Source organism: Osmerus mordax, chromosome 17, assembly GCF_038355195.1.
Source record: "Osmerus mordax isolate fOsmMor3 chromosome 17, fOsmMor3.pri, whole genome shotgun sequence".
NCBI lineage: Eukaryota > Metazoa > Chordata > Actinopteri > Osmeriformes > Osmeridae > Osmerus > Osmerus mordax.
The window spans coordinates 14,829,345-14,845,619 of NC_090066.1; the positions used below are offsets into that span (position 1 = coordinate 14,829,345).

General features: G+C 53.5%; 30 non-coding genes across 30 annotated transcripts; all 30 read left to right on the plus strand.

Moving 5' to 3' along the window:
• Window positions 1-80: 80 nt before the first annotated feature.
• Window positions 81-154, plus strand: trnai-aau (transfer RNA isoleucine (anticodon AAU)). The gene has a single exon. It is a non-coding gene; the product is annotated as a tRNA-Ile (tRNA).
• Window positions 155-238: 84 nt separating this feature from the next.
• trnaf-gaa (transfer RNA phenylalanine (anticodon GAA)) lies at window positions 239-311 on the plus strand. Its single transcript has one exon. It is a non-coding gene; the product is annotated as a tRNA-Phe (tRNA).
• A 670-nt stretch (window positions 312-981) lies between these two features.
• Window positions 982-1,055, plus strand: trnai-aau (transfer RNA isoleucine (anticodon AAU)). The gene has a single exon. It is a non-coding gene; the product is annotated as a tRNA-Ile (tRNA).
• An 84-nt stretch (window positions 1,056-1,139) lies between these two features.
• On the plus strand, window positions 1,140-1,212 carry trnaf-gaa (transfer RNA phenylalanine (anticodon GAA)). Its single transcript has one exon. It is a non-coding gene; the product is annotated as a tRNA-Phe (tRNA).
• Window positions 1,213-1,882: 670 nt separating this feature from the next.
• Window positions 1,883-1,956, plus strand: trnai-aau (transfer RNA isoleucine (anticodon AAU)). The gene has a single exon. It is a non-coding gene; the product is annotated as a tRNA-Ile (tRNA).
• Window positions 1,957-2,040: 84 nt separating this feature from the next.
• trnaf-gaa (transfer RNA phenylalanine (anticodon GAA)) lies at window positions 2,041-2,113 on the plus strand. Its single transcript has one exon. It is a non-coding gene; the product is annotated as a tRNA-Phe (tRNA).
• An 840-nt stretch (window positions 2,114-2,953) lies between these two features.
• trnaf-gaa (transfer RNA phenylalanine (anticodon GAA)) lies at window positions 2,954-3,026 on the plus strand. Its single transcript has one exon. It is a non-coding gene; the product is annotated as a tRNA-Phe (tRNA).
• A 670-nt stretch (window positions 3,027-3,696) lies between these two features.
• trnai-aau (transfer RNA isoleucine (anticodon AAU)) lies at window positions 3,697-3,770 on the plus strand. The gene has a single exon. It is a non-coding gene; the product is annotated as a tRNA-Ile (tRNA).
• Window positions 3,771-3,854: 84 nt separating this feature from the next.
• trnaf-gaa (transfer RNA phenylalanine (anticodon GAA)) lies at window positions 3,855-3,927 on the plus strand. Its single transcript has one exon. It is a non-coding gene; the product is annotated as a tRNA-Phe (tRNA).
• Window positions 3,928-4,598: 671 nt separating this feature from the next.
• trnai-aau (transfer RNA isoleucine (anticodon AAU)) lies at window positions 4,599-4,672 on the plus strand. Its single transcript has one exon. It is a non-coding gene; the product is annotated as a tRNA-Ile (tRNA).
• Window positions 4,673-4,756: 84 nt separating this feature from the next.
• On the plus strand, window positions 4,757-4,829 carry trnaf-gaa (transfer RNA phenylalanine (anticodon GAA)). Its single transcript has one exon. It is a non-coding gene; the product is annotated as a tRNA-Phe (tRNA).
• Window positions 4,830-5,500: 671 nt separating this feature from the next.
• Window positions 5,501-5,574, plus strand: trnai-aau (transfer RNA isoleucine (anticodon AAU)). The gene has a single exon. It is a non-coding gene; the product is annotated as a tRNA-Ile (tRNA).
• An 84-nt stretch (window positions 5,575-5,658) lies between these two features.
• trnaf-gaa (transfer RNA phenylalanine (anticodon GAA)) lies at window positions 5,659-5,731 on the plus strand. The gene has a single exon. It is a non-coding gene; the product is annotated as a tRNA-Phe (tRNA).
• Window positions 5,732-6,402: 671 nt separating this feature from the next.
• trnai-aau (transfer RNA isoleucine (anticodon AAU)) lies at window positions 6,403-6,476 on the plus strand. The gene has a single exon. It is a non-coding gene; the product is annotated as a tRNA-Ile (tRNA).
• Window positions 6,477-6,560: 84 nt separating this feature from the next.
• On the plus strand, window positions 6,561-6,633 carry trnaf-gaa (transfer RNA phenylalanine (anticodon GAA)). Its single transcript has one exon. It is a non-coding gene; the product is annotated as a tRNA-Phe (tRNA).
• Window positions 6,634-7,304: 671 nt separating this feature from the next.
• On the plus strand, window positions 7,305-7,378 carry trnai-aau (transfer RNA isoleucine (anticodon AAU)). The gene has a single exon. It is a non-coding gene; the product is annotated as a tRNA-Ile (tRNA).
• Window positions 7,379-7,462: 84 nt separating this feature from the next.
• On the plus strand, window positions 7,463-7,535 carry trnaf-gaa (transfer RNA phenylalanine (anticodon GAA)). Its single transcript has one exon. It is a non-coding gene; the product is annotated as a tRNA-Phe (tRNA).
• Window positions 7,536-8,206: 671 nt separating this feature from the next.
• On the plus strand, window positions 8,207-8,280 carry trnai-aau (transfer RNA isoleucine (anticodon AAU)). The gene has a single exon. It is a non-coding gene; the product is annotated as a tRNA-Ile (tRNA).
• An 84-nt stretch (window positions 8,281-8,364) lies between these two features.
• trnaf-gaa (transfer RNA phenylalanine (anticodon GAA)) lies at window positions 8,365-8,437 on the plus strand. Its single transcript has one exon. It is a non-coding gene; the product is annotated as a tRNA-Phe (tRNA).
• Window positions 8,438-11,062: 2,625 nt separating this feature from the next.
• On the plus strand, window positions 11,063-11,135 carry trnaf-gaa (transfer RNA phenylalanine (anticodon GAA)). The gene has a single exon. It is a non-coding gene; the product is annotated as a tRNA-Phe (tRNA).
• Window positions 11,136-11,806: 671 nt separating this feature from the next.
• trnai-aau (transfer RNA isoleucine (anticodon AAU)) lies at window positions 11,807-11,880 on the plus strand. The gene has a single exon. It is a non-coding gene; the product is annotated as a tRNA-Ile (tRNA).
• An 84-nt stretch (window positions 11,881-11,964) lies between these two features.
• Window positions 11,965-12,037, plus strand: trnaf-gaa (transfer RNA phenylalanine (anticodon GAA)). The gene has a single exon. It is a non-coding gene; the product is annotated as a tRNA-Phe (tRNA).
• A 671-nt stretch (window positions 12,038-12,708) lies between these two features.
• On the plus strand, window positions 12,709-12,782 carry trnai-aau (transfer RNA isoleucine (anticodon AAU)). Its single transcript has one exon. It is a non-coding gene; the product is annotated as a tRNA-Ile (tRNA).
• Window positions 12,783-12,866: 84 nt separating this feature from the next.
• trnaf-gaa (transfer RNA phenylalanine (anticodon GAA)) lies at window positions 12,867-12,939 on the plus strand. Its single transcript has one exon. It is a non-coding gene; the product is annotated as a tRNA-Phe (tRNA).
• Window positions 12,940-13,610: 671 nt separating this feature from the next.
• trnai-aau (transfer RNA isoleucine (anticodon AAU)) lies at window positions 13,611-13,684 on the plus strand. Its single transcript has one exon. It is a non-coding gene; the product is annotated as a tRNA-Ile (tRNA).
• Window positions 13,685-13,768: 84 nt separating this feature from the next.
• trnaf-gaa (transfer RNA phenylalanine (anticodon GAA)) lies at window positions 13,769-13,841 on the plus strand. Its single transcript has one exon. It is a non-coding gene; the product is annotated as a tRNA-Phe (tRNA).
• A 671-nt stretch (window positions 13,842-14,512) lies between these two features.
• trnai-aau (transfer RNA isoleucine (anticodon AAU)) lies at window positions 14,513-14,586 on the plus strand. Its single transcript has one exon. It is a non-coding gene; the product is annotated as a tRNA-Ile (tRNA).
• Window positions 14,587-14,670: 84 nt separating this feature from the next.
• trnaf-gaa (transfer RNA phenylalanine (anticodon GAA)) lies at window positions 14,671-14,743 on the plus strand. Its single transcript has one exon. It is a non-coding gene; the product is annotated as a tRNA-Phe (tRNA).
• A 671-nt stretch (window positions 14,744-15,414) lies between these two features.
• Window positions 15,415-15,488, plus strand: trnai-aau (transfer RNA isoleucine (anticodon AAU)). Its single transcript has one exon. It is a non-coding gene; the product is annotated as a tRNA-Ile (tRNA).
• Window positions 15,489-15,572: 84 nt separating this feature from the next.
• Window positions 15,573-15,645, plus strand: trnaf-gaa (transfer RNA phenylalanine (anticodon GAA)). The gene has a single exon. It is a non-coding gene; the product is annotated as a tRNA-Phe (tRNA).
• Window positions 15,646-16,275: the final 630 nt, after the last annotated feature.

Sequence of the window (16,275 nt, forward strand, 5' to 3'; positions counted from 1 at the left end):
CCAAACACGACCGGTTGTTTCACGCCGACACGAGGTGGTGCCGAGGACACCACGTTTCCGTTGCTTCACATGGCGTCATTGGCCTGTTAGCTCAGTTGGTCAGAGCGTGGTGCTAATAACGCCAAGGTCACGGGTTCGATCCCCTTACGGGCCACTGAGAGCTTTTTGGAGGTCTTTTCCTTCCTTCCCCGCGTTTGTGACCAGGCTTCGCCATGCTACTGAAGACAGTGGTCTCCGTGCCGAAATAGCTCAGTTGGGAGAGCGTTAGACTGAAGATCTAAAGGTCCCTGGTTCGATCCCGGGTTTCGGCAAAGCTTTGGCGTCTCCAAAGTAGAGTCTACTCAAGGAAGTGGTTGACGGTGCGTTTTCTCAAAGGTCACGCCAAAGCACTGCTGACCGCTGACTGGTCAAAGAAATGCGCGACACGGGACGTACTGCATAAACTTGTCCCTTTTAAATATCTGAGGTGAGAGCGCAGCGCTGTGCACCAGTGGCCCGTCTTTTCCCTCCATTGGATGAAATGTCAAGCCGCAAAACGCCCCTGCCGATTGAGGATTTGGAGACGTTCCTGTGCTTGCCGCTAAAAGGACGACAGGAGAGAGTGGCTTGTGTCGCGATGAAGATGACGACCAGCTGCATCGAGGGGGTGCTGTCTGCGTTGGGAGATAGACTGCAGAACGTGCAGCGGAGCTGTACTTTAGGGGAAACTGCCAAAAGACGAAAAAGAAGAAGACGGTATTGGAGAATGCTGGCGTCTATCCCGCTACCTCTTGCATGATAAGCGAACGCCGTACCATTTCGGCAGTGCACCTTGGAGTCTCGGAATGCTGCTAGCTTCCGTTTCGTTGCGTTCTTGACATCCACTTGAATTTGCAGGGAAAAAAGCACCTGGTGGCGTGGGCCAAACACGACCGGTTGTTTCACGCCGACACGAGGTGGTGCCGAGGACACCACGTTTCCGTTGCTTCACATGGCGTCATTGGCCTGTTAGCTCAGTTGGTCAGAGCGTGGTGCTAATAACGCCAAGGTCACGGGTTCGATCCCCTTACGGGCCACTGAGAGCTTTTTGGAGGTCTTTTCCTTCCTTCCCCGCGTTTGTGACCAGGCTTCGCCATGCTACTGAAGACAGTGGTCTCCGTGCCGAAATAGCTCAGTTGGGAGAGCGTTAGACTGAAGATCTAAAGGTCCCTGGTTCGATCCCGGGTTTCGGCAAAGCTTTGGCGTCTCCAAAGTAGAGTCTACTCAAGGAAGTGGTTGACGGTGCGTTTTCTCAAAGGTCACGCCAAAGCACTGCTGACCGCTGACTGGTCAAAGAAATGCGCGACACGGGACGTACTGCATAAACTTGTCCCTTTTAAATATCTGAGGTGAGAGCGCAGCGCTGTGCACCAGTGGCCCGTCTTTTCCCTCCATTGGATGAAATGTCAAGCCGCAAAACGCCCCTGCCGATTGAGGATTTGGAGACGTTCCTGTGCTTGCCGCTAAAAGGACGACAGGAGAGAGTGGCTTGTGTCGCGATGAAGATGACGACCAGCTGCATCGAGGGGGTGCTGTCTGCGTTGGGAGATAGACTGCAGAACGTGCAGCGGAGCTGTACTTTAGGGGAAACTGCCAAAAGACGAAAAAGAAGAAGACGGTATTGGAGAATGCTGGCGTCTATCCCGCTACCTCTTGCATGATAAGCGAACGCCGTACCATTTCGGCAGTGCACCTTGGAGTCTCGGAATGCTGCTAGCTCCCGTTTCGTTGCGTTCTTGACATCCACTTGAATTTGCAGCGAAAAAAGCGCCTGGTGGCGTGGGCCAAACACGACCGGTTGTTTCACGCCGACACGAGGTGGCGCCGAGGACACCCCGTTTCCGTTGCTTCACATGCCGTCATTGGCCTGTTAGCTCAGTTGGTCAGAGCGTGGTGCTAATAACGCCAAGGTCACGGGTTCGATCCCCTTACGGGCCACTGAGAGCTTTTTGGAGGTCTTTTCCTTCCTTCCCCGCGTTTGTGACCAGGCTTCGCCATGCTACTGAAGACAGTGGTCTCCGTGCCGAAATAGCTCAGTTGGGAGAGCGTTAGACTGAAGATCTAAAGGTCCCTGGTTCGATCCCGGGTTTCGGCAAAGCTTTGGCGTCTCCAAAGTAGAGTCTACTCAAGGAAGTGGTTGACGGTGCGTTTTCTCAAAGGTCACGCCAAAGCACTGCTGACCGCTGACTGGTCAAAGAAATGCGCGACACGGGACGTACTGCATAAACTTGTCCCTTTTAAATATCTGAGGTGAGAGCGCAGCGCTGTGCACCAGTGGCCCGTGTTTTCCCTCCATTGGATGAAATGTCAAGCCGCAAAACGCCCCCGCCGATTGAGGATTTGGAGACGTTCCTGTGCTTGCCGCTAAAAGGACGACAGGAGAGAGTGGCTTGTGTCGCGATGAAGATGACGACCAGCTGCATCGAGGGGGTGCTGTCTGCGTTGGGAGATAGACTGCAGAACGTGCAGCAGAACGTGCAGCGGAGCTGTACTTTAGGGGAAACTGCCAAAAGACGAAAAAGAAGAAGACGGTATTGGAGAATGCTGGCGTCTATCCCGCTACCTCTTGCATGATAAGCGAACGCCGTACCATTTCGGCAGTGCACCTTGGAGTCTCGGAATGCTGCTAGCTTCCGTTTCGTTGCGTTCTTGACATCCACTTGAATTTGCAGCGAAAAAAGCACCTGGTGGCGTGGGCCAAACACGACCGGTTGTTTCACGCCGACACGAGGTGGTGCCGAGGACACCACGTTTCCGTTGCTTCACATGGCGTCATTGGCCTGTTAGCTCAGTTGGTCAGAGCGTGGTGCTAATAACGCCAAGGTCACGGGCTCGATCTCCTTACGGGCCATTGAGAGCTTTTTGGAGGTCTTTTCCTTCCTTCCCCGCGTTTGTGGCTAGGTTTCGACATGCTACTGAAGACGGAGGTCTACGTGCCGAAAAAGCTCAGTTGGGAGAGCGTTAGACTGAAGATCTAAAGGTCCCTGGTTCGATCCCGGGTTTCGGCAAAGCTTTGCCGTTTCCAAAGTAGCGTCTACTCAAGGAAGTGGCTGACGGTGCGTTTTCTCAAAGGTCACGCCAAAGCACTGCTGACCGCTGACTGGTCAAAGAAATGCGCGACACGGGACGTACTGCATAAACTTGTCCCTTTTAAATATCTGAGGTGAGAGCGCAGCGCTGTGCACCAGTGGCCCGTGTTTTCCCTCCATTGGATGAAATGTCAAGCCGCAAAACGCCCCCGCCGATTGAGGATTTGGAGACGTTCCTGTGCTTGCCGCTAAAAGGACGACAGGAGAGAGTGGCTTGTGTCGCGATGAAGATGACGACCAGCTGCATCGAGGGTGTGCTGTCTGCGTTGGGAGATAGACTGCAGAACGTGCAGCGGAGCTGTACTTTAGGGGAAACTGCCAAAAGACGAAAAAGAAGAAGACGGTATTGGTGAATGCTGGCGTCTATCCCGCTACCTCTTGCATGATAAGCGAACGCCGTACCATTTCGGCAGTGCACCTTGGAGTCTCGGAATGCTGCTAGCTCCCGTTTCGTTGCGTTCGTGACATCCACTTGAATTTGCAGCGAAAAAAGCGCCTGGTGGCGTGGGCCAAACATGACCGGTTGTTTCACGCCGACACGAGGTGGCGCCGAGGACACCCCGTTTCCGTTCCTTCACATGCAGTCATTGGCCTGTTAGCTCAGTTGGTCAGAGCGTGGTGCTAATAACGCCAAGGTCACGGGTTCGATCCCCTTACGGGCCACTGAGAGCTTTTTGGAGGTATTTTCCTTCCTTCCCCGCGTTTGTGACCAGGCTTCGACATGCTACTGAAGACAGAGGTGTCTCTGCCGAAATAGCTCAGTTGGGAGAGCGTTAGACTGAAGATCTAAAGGTCCCTGGTTCTATCCCGGGTTTCGGCAAAGCTTTGCCGTCTCCAAAGTAGAGTCTACTCAAGGAAGTGGTTGACGGTGTGTTTTCTCAAAGGTCACGCCAAAGCACTGCTGACCGCTGACTGGTCAAAGAAATGCGCGACACGGGACGTACTGCATAAACTTGTCCCTTTTAAATATCTGAGGTGAGAGCGCAGCGCTGTGCACCAGTGGCCCGTGTTTTCCCTCCATTGGATGAAATGTCAAGCCGCAAAACGCCCCCGCCGATTGAGGATTTGGAGACGTTCCTGTGCTTGCCGCTAAAAGGACGACAGGAGAGAGTGGCTTGTGTCGCGATGAAGATGACGACCAGCTGCATCGAGGGGGTGCTGTCTGCGTTGGGAGATAGACTGCAGAACGTGCAGCGGAGCTGTACTTTAGGGGAAACTGCCAAAAGACAAAAAAAAAAGAAGACGGTATTGGACAATGCTGGCGTCTATCCCGCTACCTCTTGCATGATAAGCGAACGCCGTACCATTTCGGCAGTGCACCTTGGAGTCTCGGAATGCTGCTAGCTCCCGTTTCGTTGCGTTCTTGACATCCACTTGAATTTGCAGCGAAAAAAGCGCCTGGTGGCGTGGGCCAAACACGACCGGTTGTTTCACGCCGACACGAGGTGGCGCCGAGGACACCCCGTTTCCGTTCCTTCACATGCAGTCATTGGCCTGTTAGCTCAGTTGGTCAGAGCGTGGTGCTAATAACGCCAAGGTCACGGGTTCGATTCCCTTACGGGCCACTGAGAGCTTTTTGGAGGTATTTTCCTTCCTTCCCCGCGTTTGTGACCAGGCTTCGACATGCTACTGAAGACAGAGGTGTCTCTGCCGAAATAGCTCAGTTGGGAGAGCGTTAGACTGAAGATCTAAAGGTCCCTGGTTCTATCCCGGGTTTCGGCAAAGCTTTGCCGTCTCCAAAGTAGAGTCTACTCAAGGAAGTGGTTGACGGTGTGTTTTCTCAAAGGTCACGCCAAAGCACTGCTGACCGCTGACTGGTCAAAGAAATGCGCGACACGGGACGTACTGCATAAACTTGTCCCTTTTAAATATCTGAGGTGAGAGCGCAGCGCTGTGCACCAGTGGCCCGTGTTTTCCCTCCATTGGATGAAATGTCAAGCCGCAAAACGCCCCCGCCGATTGAGGATTTGGAGACGTTCCTGTGCTTGCCGCTAAAAGGACGACAGGAGAGAGTGGCTTGTGTCGCGATGAAGATGACGACCAGCTGCATCGAGGGGGTGCTGTCTGCGTTGGGAGATAGACTGCAGAACGTGCAGCGGAGCTGTACTTTAGGGGAAACTGCCAAAAGACAAAAAAAAAAGAAGACGGTATTGGACAATGCTGGCGTCTATCCCGCTACCTCTTGCATGATAAGCGAACGCCGTACCATTTCGGCAGTGCACCTTGGAGTCTCGGAATGCTGCTAGCTCCCGTTTCGTTGCGTTCTTGACATCCACTTGAATTTGCAGCGAAAAAAGCGCCTGGTGGCGTGGGCCAAACACGACCGGTTGTTTCACGCCGACACGAGGTGGCGCCGAGGACACCCCGTTTCCGTTGCTTCACATGCCGTCATTGGCCTGTTAGCTCAGTTGGTCAGAGCGTGGTGCTAATAACGCCAAGGTCACGGGTTCGATCCCCTTACGGGCCACTGAGAGCTTTTTGGAGGTCTTTTCCTTCCTTCCCCGAGTTTGTGGCCAGACTTCGACATGCTACTGAAGACAGAGGTCTCTGTGCCGAAATAGCTCAGTTGGGAGAGCGTTAGACTGAAGATCTAAAGGTCCCTGGTTCGATCCCGGGTTTCGGCAAAGCTTTGCCGTCTCCAAAGTAGAGTCTACTCAAGGAAGTGGTTGACGGTGTGTTTTCTCAAAGGTCACGCCAAAGCACTGCTGACCGCTGACTGGTCAAAGAAATGCGCGACACGGGACGTACTGCATAAACTTGTCCCTTTTAAATATCTGAGGTGAGAGCGCAGCGCTGTGCACCAGTGGCCCGTGTTTTCCCTCCATTGGATGAAATGTCAAGCCGCAAAACGCCCCCGCCGATTGAGGATTTGGAGACGTTCCTGTGCTTGCCGCTAAAAGGACGACAGGAGAGAGTGGCTTGTGTCGCGATGAAGATGACGACCAGCTGCATCGAGGGGGTGCTGTCTGCGTTGGGAGATAGACTGCAGAACGTGCAGCGGAGCTGTACTTTAGGGGAAACTGCCAAAAGACAAAAAAAAAAGAAGACGGTATTGGACAATGCTGGCGTCTATCCCGCTACCTCTTGCATGATAAGCGAACGCCGTACCATTTCGGCAGTGCACCTTGGAGTCTCGGAATGCTGCTAGCTCCCGTTTCGTTGCGTTCTTGACATCCACTTGAATTTGCAGCGAAAAAAGCGCCTGGTGGCGTGGGCCAAACACGACCGGTTGTTTCACGCCGACACGAGGTGGCGCCGAGGACACCCCGTTTCCGTTCCTTCACATGCAGTCATTGGCCTGTTAGCTCAGTTGGTCAGAGCGTGGTGCTAATAACGCCAAGGTCACGGGTTCGATTCCCTTACGGGCCACTGAGAGCTTTTTGGAGGTATTTTCCTTCCTTCCCCGCGTTTGTGACCAGGCTTCGACATGCTACTGAAGACAGAGGTGTCTCTGCCGAAATAGCTCAGTTGGGAGAGCGTTAGACTGAAGATCTAAAGGTCCCTGGTTCTATCCCGGGTTTCGGCAAAGCTTTGCCGTCTCCAAAGTAGAGTCTACTCAAGGAAGTGGTTGACGGTGTGTTTTCTCAAAGGTCACGCCAAAGCACTGCTGACCGCTGACTGGTCAAAGAAATGCGCGACACGGGACGTACTGCATAAACTTGTCCCTTTTAAATATCTGAGGTGAGAGCGCAGCGCTGTGCACCAGTGGCCCGTGTTTTCCCTCCATTGGATGAAATGTCAAGCCGCAAAACGCCCCCGCCGATTGAGGATTTGGAGACGTTCCTGTGCTTGCCGCTAAAAGGACGACAGGAGAGAGTGGCTTGTGTCGCGATGAAGATGACGACCAGCTGCATCGAGGGGGTGCTGTCTGCGTTGGGAGATAGACTGCAGAACGTGCAGCGGAGCTGTACTTTAGGGGAAACTGCCAAAAGACAAAAAAAAAAGAAGACGGTATTGGACAATGCTGGCGTCTATCCCGCTACCTCTTGCATGATAAGCGAACGCCGTACCATTTCGGCAGTGCACCTTGGAGTCTCGGAATGCTGCTAGCTCCCGTTTCGTTGCGTTCTTGACATCCACTTGAATTTGCAGCGAAAAAAGCGCCTGGTGGCGTGGGCCAAACACGACCGGTTGTTTCACGCCGACACGAGGTGGCGCCGAGGACACCCCGTTTCCGTTCCTTCACATGCAGTCATTGGCCTGTTAGCTCAGTTGGTCAGAGCGTGGTGCTAATAACGCCAAGGTCACGGGTTCGATCCCCTTACGGGCCACTGAGAGCTTTTTGGAGGTATTTTCCTTCCTTCCCCGCGTTTGTGACCAGGCTTCGACATGCTACTGAAGACAGAGGTGTCTCTGCCGAAATAGCTCAGTTGGGAGAGCGTTAGACTGAAGATCTAAAGGTCCCTGGTTCTATCCCGGGTTTCGGCAAAGCTTTGCCGTCTCCAAAGTAGAGTCTACTCAAGGAAGTGGTTGACGGTGTGTTTTCTCAAAGGTCACGCCAAAGCACTGCTGACCGCTGACTGGTCAAAGAAATGCGCGACACGGGACGTACTGCATAAACTTGTCCCTTTTAAATATCTGAGGTGAGAGCGCAGCGCTGTGCACCAGTGGCCCGTGTTTTCCCTCCATTGGATGAAATGTCAAGCCGCAAAACGCCCCCGCCGATTGAGGATTTGGAGACGTTCCTGTGCTTGCCGCTAAAAGGACGACAGGAGAGAGTGGCTTGTGTCGCGATGAAGATGACGACCAGCTGCATCGAGGGGGTGCTGTCTGCGTTGGGAGATAGACTGCAGAACGTGCAGCGGAGCTGTACTTTAGGGGAAACTGCCAAAAGACAAAAAAAAAAGAAGACGGTATTGGACAATGCTGGCGTCTATCCCGCTACCTCTTGCATGATAAGCGAACGCCGTACCATTTCGGCAGTGCACCTTGGAGTCTCGGAATGCTGCTAGCTCCCGTTTCGTTGCGTTCTTGACATCCACTTGAATTTGCAGCGAAAAAAGCGCCTGGTGGCGTGGGCCAAACACGACCGGTTGTTTCACGCCGACACGAGGTGGCGCCGAGGACACCCCGTTTCCGTTCCTTCACATGCAGTCATTGGCCTGTTAGCTCAGTTGGTCAGAGCGTGGTGCTAATAACGCCAAGGTCACGGGTTCGATCCCCTTACGGGCCACTGAGAGCTTTTTGGAGGTATTTTCCTTCCTTCCCCGCGTTTGTGACCAGGCTTCGACATGCTACTGAAGACAGAGGTGTCTCTGCCGAAATAGCTCAGTTGGGAGAGCGTTAGACTGAAGATCTAAAGGTCCCTGGTTCTATCCCGGGTTTCGGCAAAGCTTTGCCGTCTCCAAAGTAGAGTCTACTCAAGGAAGTGGTTGACGGTGTGTTTTCTCAAAGGTCACGCCAAAGCACTGCTGACCGCTGACTGGTCAAAGAAATGCGCGACACGGGACGTACTGCATAAACTTGTCCCTTTTAAATATCTGAGGTGAGAGCGCAGCGCTGTGCACCAGTGGCCCGTGTTTTCCCTCCATTGGATGAAATGTCAAGCCGCAAAACGCCCCCGCCGATTGAGGATTTGGAGACGTTCCTGTGCTTGCCGCTAAAAGGACGACAGGAGAGAGTGGCTTGTGTCGCGATGAAGATGACGACCAGCTGCATCGAGGGGGTGCTGTCTGCGTTGGGAGATAGACTGCAGAACGTGCAGCGGAGCTGTACTTTAGGGGAAACTGCCAAAAGACAAAAAAAAAAGAAGACGGTATTGGACAATGCTGGCGTCTATCCCGCTACCTCTTGCATGATAAGCGAACGCCGTACCATTTCGGCAGTGCACCTTGGAGTCTCGGAATGCTGCTAGCTCCCGTTTCGTTGCGTTCTTGACATCCACTTGAATTTGCAGCGAAAAAAGCGCCTGGTGGCGTGGGCCAAACACGACCGGTTGTTTCACGCCAACACGAGGTGGCGCCGAGGACACCCCGTTTCCGTTGCTTCACATGCCGTCATTGGCCTGTTAGCTCAGTTGGTCAGAGCGTGGTGCTAATAACGCCAAGGTCACGGGTTCGATCTCCTTACGGGCCATTGAGAGCTTTTTGGAGGTCTTTTCCTTCCTTCCCCGCGTTTGTGGCTAGACTTCGACATGCTACTGAAGACAGAGGTCTCCGTGCTGAAGTAGCTCAGTTGGGAGAGTGTTAGACTGAAGATCTAAAGGTCCCTGGTTCGATCCAGGGTTTCGTCAAAACTTTGCCGTCTCCAAAGTAGAGTCTGCTCAAGGAAGTGGTTGACGGTGCGTTTTCTCAAAGGTCACGCCAAAGCACTGCTGACCGCTGACTGGTCAAAGAAATGCGCGACACGGGACGTACTGCATAAACTTGTCCCTTTTAAATATCTGAGGTGAGAGCGCAGCGCTGTGCACCAGTGGCCCGTGTTTTCCCTCCATTGGATGAAATGTCAAGCCGCAAAACGCCCCCGCCGATTGAGGATTTGGAGACGTTCCTGTGCTTGCCGCTAAAAGGACGACAGGAGAGAGTGGCTTGTGTCGCGATGAAGATGACGACCAGCTGCATCGAGGGGGTGCTGTCTGCGTTGGGAGATAGACTGCAGAACGTGCAGCGGAGCTGTACTTTAGGGGAAACTGCCAAAAGACGAAAAGGAAGACGGTATTGGACAATGCTGGCGTCTATCCCGCTACCTCTTGCATGATAAGCGAACGCCGTACCATTTCGGCAGTGCACCTTGGAGTCTCGGAATGCTGCTAGCTCCCGTTTCGTTGCGTTCTTGACATCCACTTGAATTTGCAGCGAAAAAAGCGCCTGGTGGCGTGGGCCAAACACGAACGGTTGTTTCACGCTGACACGAGGTGGCGCCGAGGACACCACGTTTCCGTTGCTTCACAAGGCGTCATTGGCCTGTTAGCTCGGTTGGTCAGAGCGTGGTGCTAATAACGCCAAGTTCACGGGTTCGATCCCCTTACGGGCCATTGAGAGCTTTTTGGAGGTCTTTTCCTTCCTTCCACGCGTTTGTGGCCAGGCTTCGCCATGCTACTGAAGACAGTGGTCTCTGTGCCGAAATAGCTCAGTTGGGAGAGCGTTAGACTGAAGATCTGAAGGTCCCTTGTTTGATCCCGGGTTTCGGCAAAGCTTTGGCGTCTCCAAAGTAGAGTCTACTCAAGGAAGTGGTTGACGGTGCGTTTTCTCAAAGGTCACGCCAAAGCACTGCTGACCGCTGACTGGTCAAAGAAATGCGCGACACGGGACGTACTGCATAAACTTGTCCCTTTTAAATATCTGAGGTGAGAGCGCAGCGCTGTGCACCAGTGGGCCGTGTTTTCCCTCCATTGGATGAAATGTCAAGCCGCAAAACGCCCCCGCCGATTGAGGATTTGGAGACGTTCCTGTGCTTGCCGCTAAAAGGACGACAGGAGAGAGTGGCTTGTGTCGCGATGAAGATGACGACCAGCTGCATCGAGGGGGTGCTGTCTGCGTTGGGAGATAGACTGCAGAACGTGCAGCGGAGCTGTACTTTAGGGGAAACTGCCAAAAGACGAAAAGGAAGACGGTATTGGACAATGCTGGCGTCTATCCCGCTACCTCTTGCATGATAAGCGAACGCCGTACCATTTCGGCAGTGCACCTTGGAGTCTCGGAATGCTGCTAGCTCCCGTTTCGTTGCGTTCTTGACATCCACTTGAATTTGCAGCGAAAAAAGCGCCTGGTGGCGTGGGCCAAACACGACCGGTTGTTTCACGCCGACACGAGGTGGCGCCGAGGACACCCCGTTTCCGTTCCTTCACATGCAGTCATTGGCCTGTTAGCTCAGTTGGTCAGAGCGTGGTGCTAATAACGCCAAGGTCACGGGTTCGATCCCCTTACGGGCTATTGAGAGCTATTTGGAGGTATTTTCCTTCCTTCCCCGCGTTTGTGACCAGGCTTCGACATGCTACTGAAGACAGAGGTGTCTCTGCCGAAATAGCTCAGTTGGGAGAGCGTTAGACTGAAGATCTAAAGGTCCCTGGTTCTATCCCGGGTTTCGGCAAAGCTTTGCCGTCTCCAAAGTAGAGTCTACTCAAGGAAGTGGTTGACGGTGTGTTTTCTCAAAGGTCACGCCAAAGCACTGCTGACCGCTGACTGGTCAAAGAAATGCGCGACACGGGACGTACTGCATAAACTTGTCCCTTTTAAATATCTGCGGTGAGAGCGCAGCGCTGTGCACCAGTGGCCCGTGTTTTCCCTCCATTGGATGAAATGTCAAGCCGCAAAACGCCCCCGCCGATTGAGGATTTGGAGACGTTCCTGTGCTTGCCGCTAAAAGGACGACAGGAGAGAGTGGCTTGTGTCGCGATGAAGATGACGACCAGCTGCATCGAGGGGGTGCTGTCTGCGTTGGGAGATAGACTGCAGAACGTGCAGCGGAGCTGTACTTTAGGGGAAACTGCCAAAAGACAAAAAAAAAAGAAGACGGTATTGGACAATGCTGGCGTCTATCCCGCTACCTCTTGCATGATAAGCGAACGCCGTACCATTTCGGCAGTGCACCTTGGAGTCTCGGAATGCTGCTAGCTCCCGTTTCGTTGCGTTCTTGACATCCACTTGAATTTGCAGCGAAAAAAGCGCCTGGTGGCGTGGGCCAAACACGACCGGTTGTTTCACGCCGACACGAGGTGGCGCCGAGGACACCCCGTTTCCGTTGCTTCACATGCCGTCATTGGCCTGTTAGCTCAGTTGGTCAGAGCGTGGTGCTAATAACGCCAAGGTCACGGGTTCGATCCCCTTACGGGCCACTGAGAGCTTTTTGGAGGTCTTTTCCTTCCTTCCCCGAGTTTGTGGCCAGACTTCGACATGCTACTGAAGACAGAGGTCTCTGTGCCGAAATAGCTCAGTTGGGAGAGCGTTAGACTGAAGATCTAAAGGTCCCTGGTTCGATCCCGGGTTTCGGCAAAGCTTTGCCGTCTCCAAAGTAGAGTCTACTCAAGGAAGTGGTTGACGGTGTGTTTTCTCAAAGGTCACGCCAAAGCACTGCTGACCGCTGACTGGTCAAAGAAATGCGCGACACGGGACGTACTGCATAAACTTGTCCCTTTTAAATATCTGAGGTGAGAGCGCAGCGCTGTGCACCAGTGGCCCGTGTTTTCCCTCCATTGGATGAAATGTCAAGCCGCAAAACGCCCCCGCCGATTGAGGATTTGGAGACGTTCCTGTGCTTGCCGCTAAAAGGACGACAGGAGAGAGTGGCTTGTGTCGCGATGAAGATGACGACCAGCTGCATCGAGGGGGTGCTGTCTGCGTTGGGAGATAGACTGCAGAACGTGCAGCGGAGCTGTACTTTAGGGGAAACTGCCAAAAGACAAAAAAAAAAGAAGACGGTATTGGACAATGCTGGCGTCTATCCCGCTACCTCTTGCATGATAAGCGAACGCCGTACCATTTCGGCAGTGCACCTTGGAGTCTCGGAATGCTGCTAGCTCCCGTTTCGTTGCGTTCTTGACATCCACTTGAATTTGCAGCGAAAAAAGCGCCTGGTGGCGTGGGCCAAACACGACCGGTTGTTTCACGCCGACACGAGGTGGCGCCGAGGACACCCCGTTTCCGTTGCTTCACATGCCGTCATTGGCCTGTTAGCTCAGTTGGTCAGAGCGTGGTGCTAATAACGCCAAGGTCACGGGTTCGATCCCCTTACGGGCCACTGAGAGCTTTTTGGAGGTCTTTTCCTTCCTTCCCCGAGTTTGTGGCCAGACTTCGACATGCTACTGAAGACAGAGGTCTCTGTGCCGAAATAGCTCAGTTGGGAGAGCGTTAGACTGAAGATCTAAAGGTCCCTGGTTCGATCCCGGGTTTCGGCAAAGCTTTGCCGTCTCCAAAGTAGAGTCTACTCAAGGAAGTGGTTGACGGTGTGTTTTCTCAAAGGTCACGCCAAAGCACTGCTGACCGCTGACTGGTCAAAGAAATGCGCGACACGGGACGTACTGCATAAACTTGTCCCTTTTAAATATCTGAGGTGAGAGCGCAGCGCTGTGCACCAGTGGCCCGTGTTTTCCCTCCATTGGATGAAATGTCAAGCCGCAAAACGCCCCCGCCGATTGAGGATTTGGAGACGTTCCTGTGCTTGCCGCTAAAAGGACGACAGGAGAGAGTGGCTTGTGTCGCGATGAAGATGACGACCAGCTGCATCGAGGGGGTGCTGTCTGCGTTGGGAGATAGACTGCAGAACGTGCAGCGGAGCTGTACTTTAGGGGAAACTGCCAAAAGACAAAAAAAAAAGAAGACGGTATTGGACAATGCTGGCGTCTATCCCGCTACCTCTTGCATGATAAGCGAACGCCGTACCATTTCGGCAGTGCACCTTGGAGTCTCGGAATGCTGCTAGCTCCCGTTTCGTTGCGTTCTTGACATCCACTTGAATTTGCAGCGAAAAAAGCGCCTGGTGGCGTGGGCCAAACACGACCGGTTGTTTCACGCCGACACGAGGTGGCGCCGAGGACACCCCGTTTCCGTTGCTTCACATGCCGTCATTGGCCTGTTAGCTCAGTTGGTCAGAGCGTGGTGCTAATAACGCCAAGGTCACGGGTTCGATCCCCTTACGGGCCACTGAGAGCTTTTTGGAGGTCTTTTCCTTCCTTCCCCGAGTTTGTGGCCAGACTTCGACATGCTACTGAAGACAGAGGTCTCTGTGCCGAAATAGCTCAGTTGGGAGAGCGTTAGACTGAAGATCTAAAGGTCCCTGGTTCGATCCCGGGTTTCGGCAAAGCTTTGCCGTCTCCAAAGTAGAGTCTACTCAAGGAAGTGGTTGACGGTGTGTTTTCTCAAAGGTCACGCCAAAGCACTGCTGACCGCTGACTGGTCAAAGAAATGCGCGACACGGGACGTACTGCATAAACTTGTCCCTTTTAAATATCTGAGGTGAGAGCGCAGCGCTGTGCACCAGTGGCCCGTGTTTTCCCTCCATTGGATGAAATGTCAAGCCGCAAAACGCCCCCGCCGATTGAGGATTTGGAGACGTTCCTGTGCTTGCCGCTAAAAGGACGACAGGAGAGAGTGGCTTGTGTCGCGATGAAGATGACGACCAGCTGCATCGAGGGGGTGCTGTCTGCGTTGGGAGATAGACTGCAGAACGTGCAGCGGAGCTGTACTTTAGGGGAAACTGCCAAAAGACAAAAAAAAAAGAAGACGGTATTGGACAATGCTGGCGTCTATCCCGCTACCTCTTACATGATAAGCGAACGCCGTACCATTTCGGCAGTGCACCTTGGAGTCTCGGAATGCTGCTAGCTCCCGTTTCGTTGCGTTCTTGACATCCACTTGAATTTGCAGCGAAAAAAGCGCCTGGTGGCGTGGGCCAAACACGACCGGTTGTTTCACGCCGACACGAGGTGGCGCCGAGGACACCCCGTTTCCGTTGCTTCACATGCCGTCATTGGCCTGTTAGCTCAGTTGGTCAGAGCGTGGTGCTAATAACGCCAAGGTCACGGGTTCGATCCCCTTACGGGCCACTGAGAGCTTTTTGGAGGTCTTTTCCTTCCTTCCCCGAGTTTGTGGCCAGACTTCGACATGCTACTGAAGACAGAGGTCTCTGTGCCGAAATAGCTCAGTTGGGAGAGCGTTAGACTGAAGATCTAAAGGTCCCTGGTTCGATCCCGGGTTTCGGCAAAGCTTTGCCGTCTCCAAAGTAGAGTCTACTCAAGGAAGTGGTTGACGGTGTGTTTTCTCAAAGGTCACGCCAAAGCACTGCTGACCGCTGACTGGTCAAAGAAATGCGCGACACGGGACGTACTGCATAAACTTGTCCCTTTTAAATATCTGAGGTGAGAGCGCAGCGCTGTGCACCAGTGGCCCGTGTTTTCCCTCCATTGGATGAAATGTCAAGCCGCAAAACGCCCCCGCCGATTGAGGATTTGGAGACGTTCCTGTGCTTGCCGCTAAAAGGACGACAGGAGAGAGTGGCTTGTGTCGCGATGAAGATGACGACCAGCTGCATCGAGGGGGTGCTGTCTGCGTTGGGAGATAGACTGCAGAACGTGCAGCGGAGCTGTACTTTAGGGGAAACTGCCAAAAGACAAAAAAAAAAGAAGACGGTATTGGACAATGCTGGCGTCTATCCCGCTACCTCTTGCATGATAAGCGAACGCCGTACCATTTCGGCAGTGCACCTTGGAGTCTCGGAATGCTGCTAGCTCCCGTTTCGTTGCGTTCTTGACATCCACTTGAATTTGCAGCGAAAAAAGCGCCTGGTGGCGTGGGCCAAACACGACCGGTTGTTTCACGCCGACACGAGGTGGCGCCGAGGACACCCCGTTTCCGTTGCTTCACATGCCGTCATTGGCCTGTTAGCTCAGTTGGTCAGAGCGTGGTGCTAATAACGCCAAGGTCACGGGTTCGATCCCCTTACGGGCCACTGAGAGCTTTTTGGAGGTCTTTTCCTTCCTTCCCCGAGTTTGTGGCCAGACTTCGACATGCTACTGAAGACAGAGGTCTCTGTGCCGAAATAGCTCAGTTGGGAGAGCGTTAGACTGAAGATCTAAAGGTCCCTGGTTCGATCCCGGGTTTCGGCAAAGCTTTGGCGTCTCCAAAGTAGAGTCTACTCAAGGAAGTGGTTGACGGTGCGTTTTCTCAAAGGTCACGCCAAAGCACTGCTGACTGCTGACTGGTCAAAGAAATGCGCGACACGGGACGTACTGCATAAACTTGTCCCTTTTAAATATCTGAGGTGAGAGCGCAGCGCTGTGCACCAGTGGCCCGTGTTTTCCCTCCATTGGATGAAATGTCAAGCCGCAAAACGCCCCCGCCGATTGAGGATTTGGAGACGTTCCTGTGCTTGCCGCTAAAAGGACGACAGGAGAGAGTGGCTTGTGTCGCGATGAAGATGACGACCAGCTGCATCGAGGGGGTGCTGTCTGCGTTGGGAGATAGACTGCAGAACGTGCAGCGGAGCTGTACTTTAGGGGAAACTGCCAAAAGACGAAAAGGAAGACGGTATTGGACAATGCTGGCGTCTATCCCGCTACCTCTTGCATGATAAGCGAACGCCGTACCATTTCAGCAGTGGACCTTGGAGTCTCGGAATGCTGCTGGCTCCCGTTTCGTTGCTTTCTTGACATCCACTTGAATTTGCAGCGAAAAAAGCGCCTGGTGGCGTGGGCCAAACACGACCGGTTGTTTCACGCCGACACGAGGTGGCGCCG